The 11,454-nt window shown below is 35.0% G+C and overlaps 1 protein-coding gene across 1 annotated transcript in view; it reads left to right on the forward strand.

The window, feature by feature from the left end:
• Nucleotides 1-7,456: 7,456 nt before the first annotated feature.
• LOC106467255 overlaps nt 7,457-11,454 on the forward strand; it is a 15,786-nt gene continuing 11,788 nt past the window's right edge. The window contains exon 1 of the mRNA XM_022395389.1: nt 7,457-7,693. The gene's annotated coding sequence lies outside the window, so the exon portion shown is untranslated. The remainder of the gene's footprint in view (nt 7,694-11,454) is intronic.

Raw genomic sequence — 11,454 nt, forward strand, 5'->3', positions numbered from 1 at the left:
AGTTTTGGACCATCCTGTATAATAAAATACTCTTGTCACTTTGGTATTGATGTCTTGGCAAAATATATAAAATGCTTTTAACACATTTGGATTGATGCCTTTGCAAAAATTATGAAGTAGTTTTGGTACATTGATACTCGAGCAAACAATATGAAATACCTTTAGTACATCTAGATTGATGCCTTGGCTTTCTGTTGAGACATTTTTCTTCTGTTTTAAACAAATTAGTTTTTGCTACTGGCAACAAAATATAGTGTTTAAGCCATAAGTAAACCTTTCATGAGATATCTTTATATGGAAAATTGTAAACAGGAATTCTTGTAATGTTTCTCTCAATAAATTTACCTTGTACCTAATTTAAGTTTAGTATTAGTTGATGATGAAAGAATCATATAGTTTTACTTGATATTTATGTTAATTCATTTTTTTGGCAAACAGCCTGTAAACCTCTGTTGAATTGTTTTTTGCCATCATAATGTATAGAAATTTTTGTCCCAGTTAGTTTGACAAAGATCAACAAGCTTCATGAGCATACACTTGGTAGTTTGTATTCCTCATTATGCTAAAAGCATTTGACTGGGGTGGTAAGGCAACGTGTGCATCTTCATCACATATAACACTTCACAACTCTAAGAACAACTTGCTGTTTAAATTAGCTTCCTGATCTATGTGGATCTCTTCCAGTGATCCGAACCATGCTATCCACTACTCTACCAACAAATCATCTATGGACTGTGCTGATGTATTGACCGGTGGCACATTTTGTGAATTAGTCAGTGACAAGTATGTACCAATGATCTCTCCCAGTCTCCAGGAGTGGACCAGCAATGTCCAGGGGGTATTCTGTGTACAATATTCTGTTGGAATTTACCCTGCCTCACTCCGTACAGTATTTGTACCAGTTCCAAACATCTCGACTCTTGTAGCCAGAAGAATTGCTGTCAAATGTTAGCACAAATGGGAATAAGACATTAATGCCCTCCAGTCTTTGTTTTGCTGCGACCATAGAATCTCTTGCCTTAGAGGTCTAGTTTCAGCACAGTTAGAGAATAATGACTCAGTGGTTTATAGCGATGGTACAGTACACCCTCAATTTATGTCTAGTCTATTGCCATTTGCCAAAATGGAGTCTGTATCCAATGGCGTGAGTGGTGGTCCCACATGGAGGGCTTGATATATTGCAAGATCTACCAGTGTCCTGGCTGCACCTTTTTCAACCAGGAACTCGACATCCCACCCTTGTACCCTCACAGGTTAGTGTCAAGCTTCACCCAGTCCTGAGATGGCTGGGCTGGCCACAAAACCGTACAGTGCTAGCTGTTTACTGTGCTCCCAAGTCAGTGATCAGGCCTAGCATGAGCTTAGTTTGTTTTTCTGGGGCTATGGTGGCAGCATTTATCATTTGCTGTTGGTTCTTCTTAACCTTTTTAGCCAGGAACTGCTCTTTCCATCCTAGACAAATTGTAGGTGAAGGCATCATCAGCATAGGCTCAGCAGGTAAATCGTGGAAGGACCAGGTTACCCATGTCCATTCACTGACAACCAGTGTGGTTAGTGTCAGTATTGGGATATGTAGGTGGCTAATTAACCTTTGACATGGCTTGAGCTTTGCATGATGGAGGTATATGAGCAAGACAGTCTGTCCACACCAACCGTTGCTGCAGGCTCTTTCCTCTTCAATTATTGACTCAAAGTTACCACTTTGTATTTTGTCATTATGGAAAGTACCTCTTTTGGGGTGAAGATATTCTTCACCCTCGGGTGGTGTCATACCATTTTTCCAGAAAGGCCTTCAATGAACTTATCCATGAGTATCTCTTCACAATCTTCTGAAGCCATGGCAGGGTAAGCTTTACCAAGTAGATGCCACAGATCATCCACCTAAATGGCCAGACTCTTGATATTACTTTTCTTCCAAGCCTTGAATTTGCCCTTATGGAGCACTAAATTCTCCATTGGATTGAATAAGTGTCACAACTTGGCCACACCTGTTGCCCATTCTTCTTTTTTGCCTCATCCAAATTATCTATGGAATCTAGAGCTGGAGCCTTTGAGCTCAGAATCAGGTACAGGACTGCCTGTTTCTAAGTTAAACTGTTACAAGCAGTTACTTGCCTGAAAATTTTAAAAAATGGTCCAGATCTTCATTTGCCACACATATGAAATTAGGAGGAAAATTTATGACTTTATTCACAAGGAATTTGTTTTGAACAAAGCTTCCACTTTGTGGGTTCTTGGCCAATGTCCACCTGAGATGCTGCCAATATTGTGGGTATGGGAAAGTAGATGTACTCAGATGAGTACTTGGTCCTTGATTCAGAGCAGCAGAGCAATGAGTTACTCGCAGAAGCTCTGCACGACACCAGGTGTCCTTGCAATCCCTGGTTGCCATGGCAGGATACCTACTAGCATAGGGAGGCTCGCAAATTCCCCAACTTCTCATTGGTGCTGATTCTTACCTTCCAGGAAAATGCTCTGTCTGGTGGATATCATCCATTAGTGGCAGTCCATTCCTTCTTGAGTGGTCTTGATCAGGTATTAAGTGTTACTTTGGCTGTTAATGGCCAGAGAATAAAAAAACAATCCATATGGTTTCAAACTTACTAAGGTGTCCTATCACCTCACCAAATGTCAATAACTCATGCTTCCTTTGCACCAAGATCAGTCCTCAGGGGCAATGCCCAATCTACCATTCTGGATAAACCACACATTAGCTGACCTTCCTGACTACGTAGTTGCAAACACCTTTGCAGCATTTCTAAAAGTCCTGTGTGCAGGAGATAATTTCTCCTAGACTCGCTACTTCACTCATACAACTGTCTTTCTCCATTAATAAACTCTCTTCTTGGTTGTGAATTCTTATGTATACAGAAAATGCCATTTTTATTAAGAAGCATTTCTTTAAGTTCGTTTAACTCAAAAGTTCAAGTAAGGGAAATACACGCATTAGCAAAAACAGAAAACTGTAATAATATCCTGGTTACAGTACCAAAATTTTCTTCTACCTATTCTATGATCTTCTCAAGTGAAACTGACTTTCACAAAGTGTATTAGGTAGGTTTATAATTAGAGAATTGGTAGGATAAATTACTAAGTAATAAATATTGAATTTAAATGAACTGACCCAGTTTAAGCAAAGACATAAACAGACTTGCCACAATGAGTAATACAAAATTAAAACTTTATTACAAGAGTAAAGTACAATGTGAATATTTGTTGTAGGACACTGGATGACTTTATTTTAATATTCCTTTATTGTAAATCTATGCAGATTTTGCACAATACGTTGTTCAGAAAAATCGTGGACTTCGTTCTAGCTGCCCTTGTTGTTCTCTAAAGATAGCACCTACTCTATTCACGGTATATATTGCTGTAACATTGCATGTTGTGCAAGAATATATAAAATGATGGCAATTTCCTTCACTAATAGGGCAGATATGTAGAGGTTATGGCCTCCCCTGTGTGAACGAAAATGATCAGTCACGTCAAGCAAGTTGTTATGGGTAAGTCCAACATTTCCCATTAGATTTAAAAAATACTATGTGGGGCCTCAGTCGAGTTGGATAACAGAAAAACCATTCCGAGGGAAAAAGCCAGTTGAACAATTCCCGAGTCAAGTAGAAGGCCAAGGTAGTAAATGCATGTTACGCCTCATACTATGAACGTAACGTTACTTAGTACTTTCACTCATATAAACGTTATGAAGCAACATTAAATAATATTAGGGTGATGCAAAACTACTGACCATAACTACGCGAGTGCTATCTGTGCTAACCAACCCTAATTCAGAAGTGATGGACTGGAGGAAAGGCACCTAGTCAGTACCACTCACCGCCGAATATTAGGGTGATGCAAAACTACTGACCATAGCTACGCGAGTGCTATCTGTGCTAACCAACCATAATTCAGAAGTGATGGACTGGAGGAAAGGCACAGAGTCAGTACCACTCACCGCCGACTCTTGGGCTATTTTAATCGAATAAAAGGATTGACCATAACGTTATAACGCCTATAGGCTAAGAGGGCGACAATGTTTGGTGACGGTATACGAACCTGCGCTTCGAGTGTGTCGGTTAAATCCCACTATTCGATCAAACAATAGTATTTCAAAAATAGCGGTAGGTAGCTGGATTACAGGATTATCCAAAAATATACATGTAAATTATCCATATTTATAATAATTCCTTTGTTTCTAAAAGTCCATTTGAGCTTATTTTCAATTTATAGTCATAAAAACAATATAGCCTTGTACTTAAGAGTATGGATAGTTATCAAAAATATATATTTTTGTTTTAAATGTGTTTGTGTAATAAGAATGGAGTTCATAACGGCACAACATCTATGCCATAAACGTGTGTATGCATATTTTAAGAACGAATTTATTAGTAGTAACATGCGAATTAGGTTTTGAAAAACAAAACAAAAAACTATTAAATCTAAGAGTCATTAAACTAAAGTTATTTCCAAATGTTTTTTTTATCCAATGTTAACTAATAAAATTTGCCTATGCATTTATATCTATAAAAAAATATTAACAGAAACGTAAACCTAGTGCATGCAAGAGAATTTCCGTTGTCAAAAAGTATAAAAATATTATAACTTACGTGGAGTTTAGCGGCATCTAGTAGTCACCATTAGAAGCATCTTTCACTCACAATAACTTTGATCTAAAGTAGGCTGTTAAAGAAACGTTTTTTTTTTTTTATATCATCTTCCAAAATCTTGTGGACAACCTTTCAAAGAGAATTTTAAGAAACTGAATCTATGATTATTTTGATCATTCGTAATTTATCATCAGCTGCTCATTACTGTTTCGATTTATATCAGCTTTCACAGCTACATATATAATTTAAATTATCTTATAGGTATTTTGTGTCGTATTGTTCATTGTAGCTCTAAAGTTACAGAAAAGGTTTGTCCCTTCCAGCCAATCGGGTGTGTATTTGTTAATTGTAACCAGATTTATACACGGACACACACATTTAAATATGTTTATCTTTATTTCAAGGTAGCTTAATACGATGTGATCAACATTTAAAGAATATTTTTTTTTATGAATTACTCCTCCTTTGTGTTTGTTGGTGACAACGTTTCGGTTTCCATACTGAGTTTTCCATGTTTGAAGAGTTGTTGTCTCATATGGGTTTTTATCTAACAGTATGAACTGCGGTCCTGGTGTAGGGATTCTTTGTTTGCTAGTTTGTGTTAGGTTGAATTGATAGTGAGTTCATACACTTCTTTAATAGATGGTTCCAAATTCTGTAATTGTTTAGTTCCTGATCTCTGTCAAGATTTGGCCTTTCCAGTTTTATTCTTAGAGCTTCTTTAATTTTCTTGAGCTTCCAGTTTAATTTCTTGTCGAAGATTTTGTATTTCTCCCATTCAATCTTCTGTCCTATACTGTAACAGGGTTTGCCGATGGCTGATATAAGTCTTGAAGACCTGAAAACATTGGTTAGATAACTGGTTATCCAGAATGGAAGAAGAAAATCACTGGACACAAGGTTTTTCAATTACAACTGATAAAAACATATTACTTGGAACTGCAGACTGAAGCTTGTAAGAAATAAAAATTACTTCCAAAAGATTACAGAAAAAGAGAACTTTATAAATGTGGAAAACATGGGTATAATGGCTGACCTTGTGACGAATCAACAGATGTTAATTAAGCAAGGATATGATATCCTCAGGATGTGGTCCAGAACTCAAACAAACCTAAAGAACAACAAAGAGTTAACTAAACTTTGGAAAGAAATAAAATGTCTCATAAGAATGATACTGGAGATGCAGCATCAATGTATCAGCTGGCCAGACGAATCCGAGTTGCAAAACAGGCTGAAGCTCTCAAAGAAATAGAAGCCAAGAAAGAACGAGGAGTAACAGAACTGCACTCTAAACCTTGGGCATCACCTATTGCACTTATGAAGAAGAAGGTTAGGTCCACAAGATTTTGTGTGGATTCTGAAAGGTGAATGAAGTCCAGTGAATGATGCAGACTCATTACCAGGGACTAATTCTAATTTGTATGCTTTACCTGGGTCACAATGGTTCTCAACATTGTATCTAAAGAGTGGATACTGGCAAATGAAGTCGCGATGCAAATTGAGAAAAGACAGTATTTGCGGTAGGAAATAGGTTATGGCAAATAGTTGTATTACTACTTTGGTTATGTAATTCGTCTGCTGCAGTTGAACGATTATGGAAATAAGTTATGACAAATAGTTGTATTACTACTTTGGTTATGTAATTAGTCTGCTGCAGTTGAATGATTATGGAAATAGGTTATGGCAAATAGTTGTATTACTACTTTGGTTATGTAATTCGTCTGCTGCAGTTGAACGATTAATGGAATGTGTTCTCTCTGGACTAATCTGGAATGTCGTACTCGTCGACTTAGATTGCATAATCACACGTATGGGTTTGTTTGTTTTGAAGTTCAGCACAAAGCTACACAATGGGCTATCTGTGCTCTTCCCACCACGGGTATCGAAACCAGGTTTCTAGCGTTGTAAGTCCGCAGACATACCGCTGTGCCACTAAGGGGCACACACACATATATGGGAATACCTTCATTGATGTTTGTGATGGGCTAAGAGAAGTACTTGATCGATTAAGGAAAGAGAACCTTAAGTTGAATCCCAAGAAGTGTGAATTGTTCTATCAAAAGGTGAATTTACTGGGACATGGTCATAGAGGGAGAGTGTATACAGATCCAATCAAGATAAAATTTGTTCAAGAACTGGTCACTGAACACTGTAGAACTTAATTGCATGTGGTAAGATGATCCCTGGGCTAGGCTCTTACTATTGCCAAATGGTGCAATCATCCTCAGGCATAGCTCGCCCTCTACACAAAAATTTAATCATTAATTTACTTTGTGAAATATCCTTTACAGTATTATATCTTAAAACACCACATGTATGTAGCCTACACCTTAAGTGAAAATGTTAGTCGCACTTCCACGTTATTTTTTATGGTGTGATGTATTTCAATGACTTGCATTATATAAATTCAGGGGTATTGACGGTAATAAAATTTTTATATCAACCTTCAGAGAAACCGAGGAAATTGAGCACAGTGATAAACATTCTATTACAACGACTATATATTAAAATTTATGAAAACAATTTCATATTAATGCTCAAAACATGAAAATATTCTAATCTTCGCAAAAAAAAGCATAAAATATTTCTGTAAAATAATTAATCCAGATCAAAGATGAAATCAAGATATAATTTAAGTATAGTATTAAAATAACAAGAAAAACAAAAACTCCTTGCATGTCATTGTGAAGGGCAAAATGGTTAAAATAAAAATACATCTGTAAATCTTCCATCTGAAATATTAAAATATATATATGACAATTTTTAATTCACAACTATTAATTCAACTTGAACAAGTGTTATACATTCTGCTCCGATCACGTGGTTTTGCCGGTAAATATTACCAATACGAGCCTAGGTTATGGTTCGTGTATAGAAAGATAGCCGATGAGGTAGAGAGTAATGTTTTTCCAGATTGTTAATTAAAAGAAGTTAATAAAAATGAATGCTTTTATTGAAGGCTTAATTTCTTATCTTTTCAATGGCCTTAGCTTATTTCAAATAAGCTTATTTTCTGTACGAAAACTGTTAATATGGGAGAGACCTTATCTGAGTGCCATTACTTTGGTTTTGATCAATTGCCTATTTTGGTAAGTTTTAAAATTAAAAGGTCTAATTTACTGGTATAAAAGTTGTTAGGTCTGTGCTTATTAACTGATGTTTGGTCTGATGCATGTAGATCGATAGTAGACTGATACTGTAACATGTATATGATATAGAACTAGAAGTTAATGAGTTACATGTTTATAATGTAACATTGTACTTGAAAGTTGAACTCTAATGAAACACGAATCTGCAGTTAAACACGTAAGTCTGGAGTAGTTTGGGGGAGTTTACTTTTATGCTTAAATCTTTGTTATGGTTTTAGGGGTATCTTAGACTAGTTGTAACTACTCCCTCCCCATTTATCATATCAAAGTGAATAAAATTAAAAAATAATAATATATCAACTGTTGTGTGCCATACATCTTTTCTTGCAACTAATAATACAAAATGTTTGGTTTAATACCAGAATGTGAAAGTATCTTTCTTGACACTATAGGCTATAACTTAACATTTAACATACAGTGATAAAATAGGAAATGTACCTTGACTTGAGGAATGTTAACTTGAAGTTGATTATCAAGTTATGCTTCAGTTTTGTTTTGTTTTTACTTTACTGATGATGATGTGAACTTATTTTGTGTGTGTGTGTGTGTGTGTAACTGCAAGAATCATAGCCATTATCTGTCAAAAGTTAATATACGCATATTTAAAATAATATAATGTCATAGGAGTAAATTTCATGTAGATAATTATACCTGATTAGAACAGATTTTTATCAAGTGAGTGCAGTATCGCAGCAAGAGTGGTTCTTCAATTAGCATTAGATGCATCTGATTAAATGTGTGTGTGTGTGTCAGCAGGTGACTTAACTAGTTATTGTGTATACTCGTTAGAATATTAGCTACTATCTGTTCAGAGTTAACTACCTTCAGTAATTCCATTTTGTGATACTTTCATTTGCTTATTTACTGTTTCTGCAAGGGAATACATTTAACATTCTCTTGGCCAAAAGGAAATGATCATAAATTTTTTGTACTTTTTATTTTGTAGTCTTGCTAAATGTTTTTAAAAATTGATGCTATCTTTAAAAATCTATGTGTTTGTTATGTTTTAATTTATCTATAAAAATATAATTTTACAACTGCTTGGTCATTTATTTATTTTAGTATTTTATTTAAGTATGGTGGAACTTTCGAAATGAACTGAAAACATAAATTTGTTTTCTACTACTGTAACAATAACCAGTTAAGGAAAATGGACAATATACTCCTTCAGAAATCGTTTTAAAAAGAGTTATTTCTTTGTAGTATTAAATACGGGAAAGTTTAGAAACACTAAAACCTAGATCGATGGCACTGAAGTCATTGCTCTCTATTTAATTCCTTTTCCATACATTCAATTTAACTGAAAATATTGTTTTATGACAGCTGTGATAAAAAGGCCCCAAATTACATCATTTTACATGTAATTTCCAAAATTTTTCCAAGGGAGGAAGCCTCCCCCCCAAATATTTATTCATTTCAAAGTACCTTTGGAAATCAAATTATTTTATCTCACTATTTTCAAAACCGTGGAAGGCACTTGGGAAATAACAGCAATGTTTAATAATCCATGAAAGATGAAGAAAGGGTAACAGCTCACCTCTGAACTTTGACCTCACAAGATGAACCCATGACTTGTAGAGAAGTACAAAAATGCCAAAAGTGGCAATAAAAGTGTAAAACTGTTTACAGCAAGACACCATTACCCTGAAAAAGTTTCTAGCACTGGTCAAAGCACGTTTTTCTCCATCCAATTATAGAGGCCTGTCACAGGAAATTTATTGTTACAGGTACTGTAGCTCCAGCCTCCAATTTCAAACCACCAAACACAGGGAGGCATAGGTCTGCTGAAACCTACTTCTATTTTTCACATATTTGTTGTTTTATTTTACTATATTTAATTATTTGTTATTATTATTATAAGATTTTTTTTACTCCAAGTTCGCAATGTAAATAAGAGGGTATTACACTTTGAGTATAAAGCAGTGGAGATCAAGATTTCTCATCGCTACTCGACACTATAATACTGGTGTAAACAAATGCAAACCCAGCGTAACATAAACAGCCTAGTATATAATTGGTAAACTAGGCCAATTTATTCAACTTAAGTATTATGTTAAAAAAATTAATTAGCATATTTGTAAAAAAAAAATTAAGAAAAATATTAATAGGGCCTTAAGAAACAAATAAAGCTTAGCTTTCAATCGTTCTTCATCTTCAGTACTATTTCCTTTCATTTAACAAGATTTTGATTCTCCCACCACTGTCATTAGTAGGATTCTTGTGTGTGTGTGCTTAAATCAATTTTTTCATGCCTTCTACTCTTGGAACTTTCTGGTTAAATAAGTTTCTTGTGCCCTCAGCATTTGATAGCTAAGTCACTCTCTTGTGCCCTCTATTTTTATAATCTGTTGGTTAAATCACTTTCTTGTCTATTTTCAGCATTTGATAACCAAGTCACTTTCTTATGCCCTCTATTTTCAGCATTTGATAGCTAAGTCACTTTCTTGTCTATTTTCAGCATTACATAGCTAAGTCTTTCTTGTGCCCTTTATTTTTAACATCTGTTGGTTAAATCACTTTCTTGTGCCCTCTATCCTCAGCATTTGATAGCTAAATCACTCTCTTATGCCGTCTATTTTTAGCATCTGTTGGTTAAATCCCTTTCTTGTACCCTCTATTTTTAACATCTGTTGGTTAAATCACTTTCTTGTTCCCTTTATTTTTAACATCTGTTGGTTAAGTCACTTTCTTGTGCTCTCTATTTTTAGCATCTGTTGGTTAAGTCACTTTCTTGTGCCCTCTATTTTTAGCATCTGTTGGTTAAGTCACTTTCTTGTGCTCTCTATTTTTAGCATCTGTTGGTTAAATCACTTTCTTTTCTATTTTCAGCATTTGATAGCTAAGTCACTTTCTTGTGCCTTCTGTTTTCAACATCTGTTACCTGAATTTTTATTCTGTGCCTTTTACCTTCAGCATCCATTGGCTTAATCCCGTTCTCATGCTCTATACCTTCAACATCTGTTGGTTTAACAGCTTGTCATAGCATGATACGTGTATATCTTGTCCCTGTTCTATACTGTAGTGGAGGACTACTTGGATCAGGATTGTGTTTTGTAAGTACGTGTATAATCAATTTCCTCTCTCGTATTTTTCAAAATTTTAGTTTGAGGTTTTTCTTAATAAACCATGATTTCTTCTTCTTAAAGAGGCCTTCTTGTCTCCTGTTTCATCTGCAGAACATTTTAATTGTTTCTTGTTCATCGAAACCAAAACCATGAGAAGCCCAGTCTTTGTGTATTCAGCTTCTCTTTTGTTTTTCTGCATGGCTCTCTTCATTTGTTATTTTTTTTGAGACACAACTTGGTTGATAATTTAGTCTACTAGTAAGGACAGTTTTGTTAGTATCAATGTAAATAAAGAAAAGATTTGTAGAAAGTCGTGCGAAGATAAGTAATTCCCTGTCTTACTCCTCGAATATACAAGTTTTTATTACTGTCTGTACGATAATTACAATCATTGCTTCTCTCTTAAAATACATAGCAGAGATGTTGTTCTTTAATTAATAATGAGGCTTTTGAAATTTCATATATTTTCTTTCTGTATGTCCACCTGTTTTTTTTTACTCTGTCTCTTTTATACTCTAAGCATTAACCCAGGTGCCTTTGGAGCTTTATGGACATGTGACCTTTGCTTACATTTATGTGTGATGAATGCTAGTTTTATTGATCCCCTTAAGCTGTCCAAGAGTTATTTACATTAAT

This window comes from Limulus polyphemus, unplaced genomic scaffold, assembly GCF_000517525.1.
Source record: "Limulus polyphemus unplaced genomic scaffold, Limulus_polyphemus-2.1.2 Scaffold2546, whole genome shotgun sequence".
NCBI classification, from domain to species: Eukaryota; Metazoa; Arthropoda; class Merostomata; order Xiphosura; family Limulidae; genus Limulus; species Limulus polyphemus.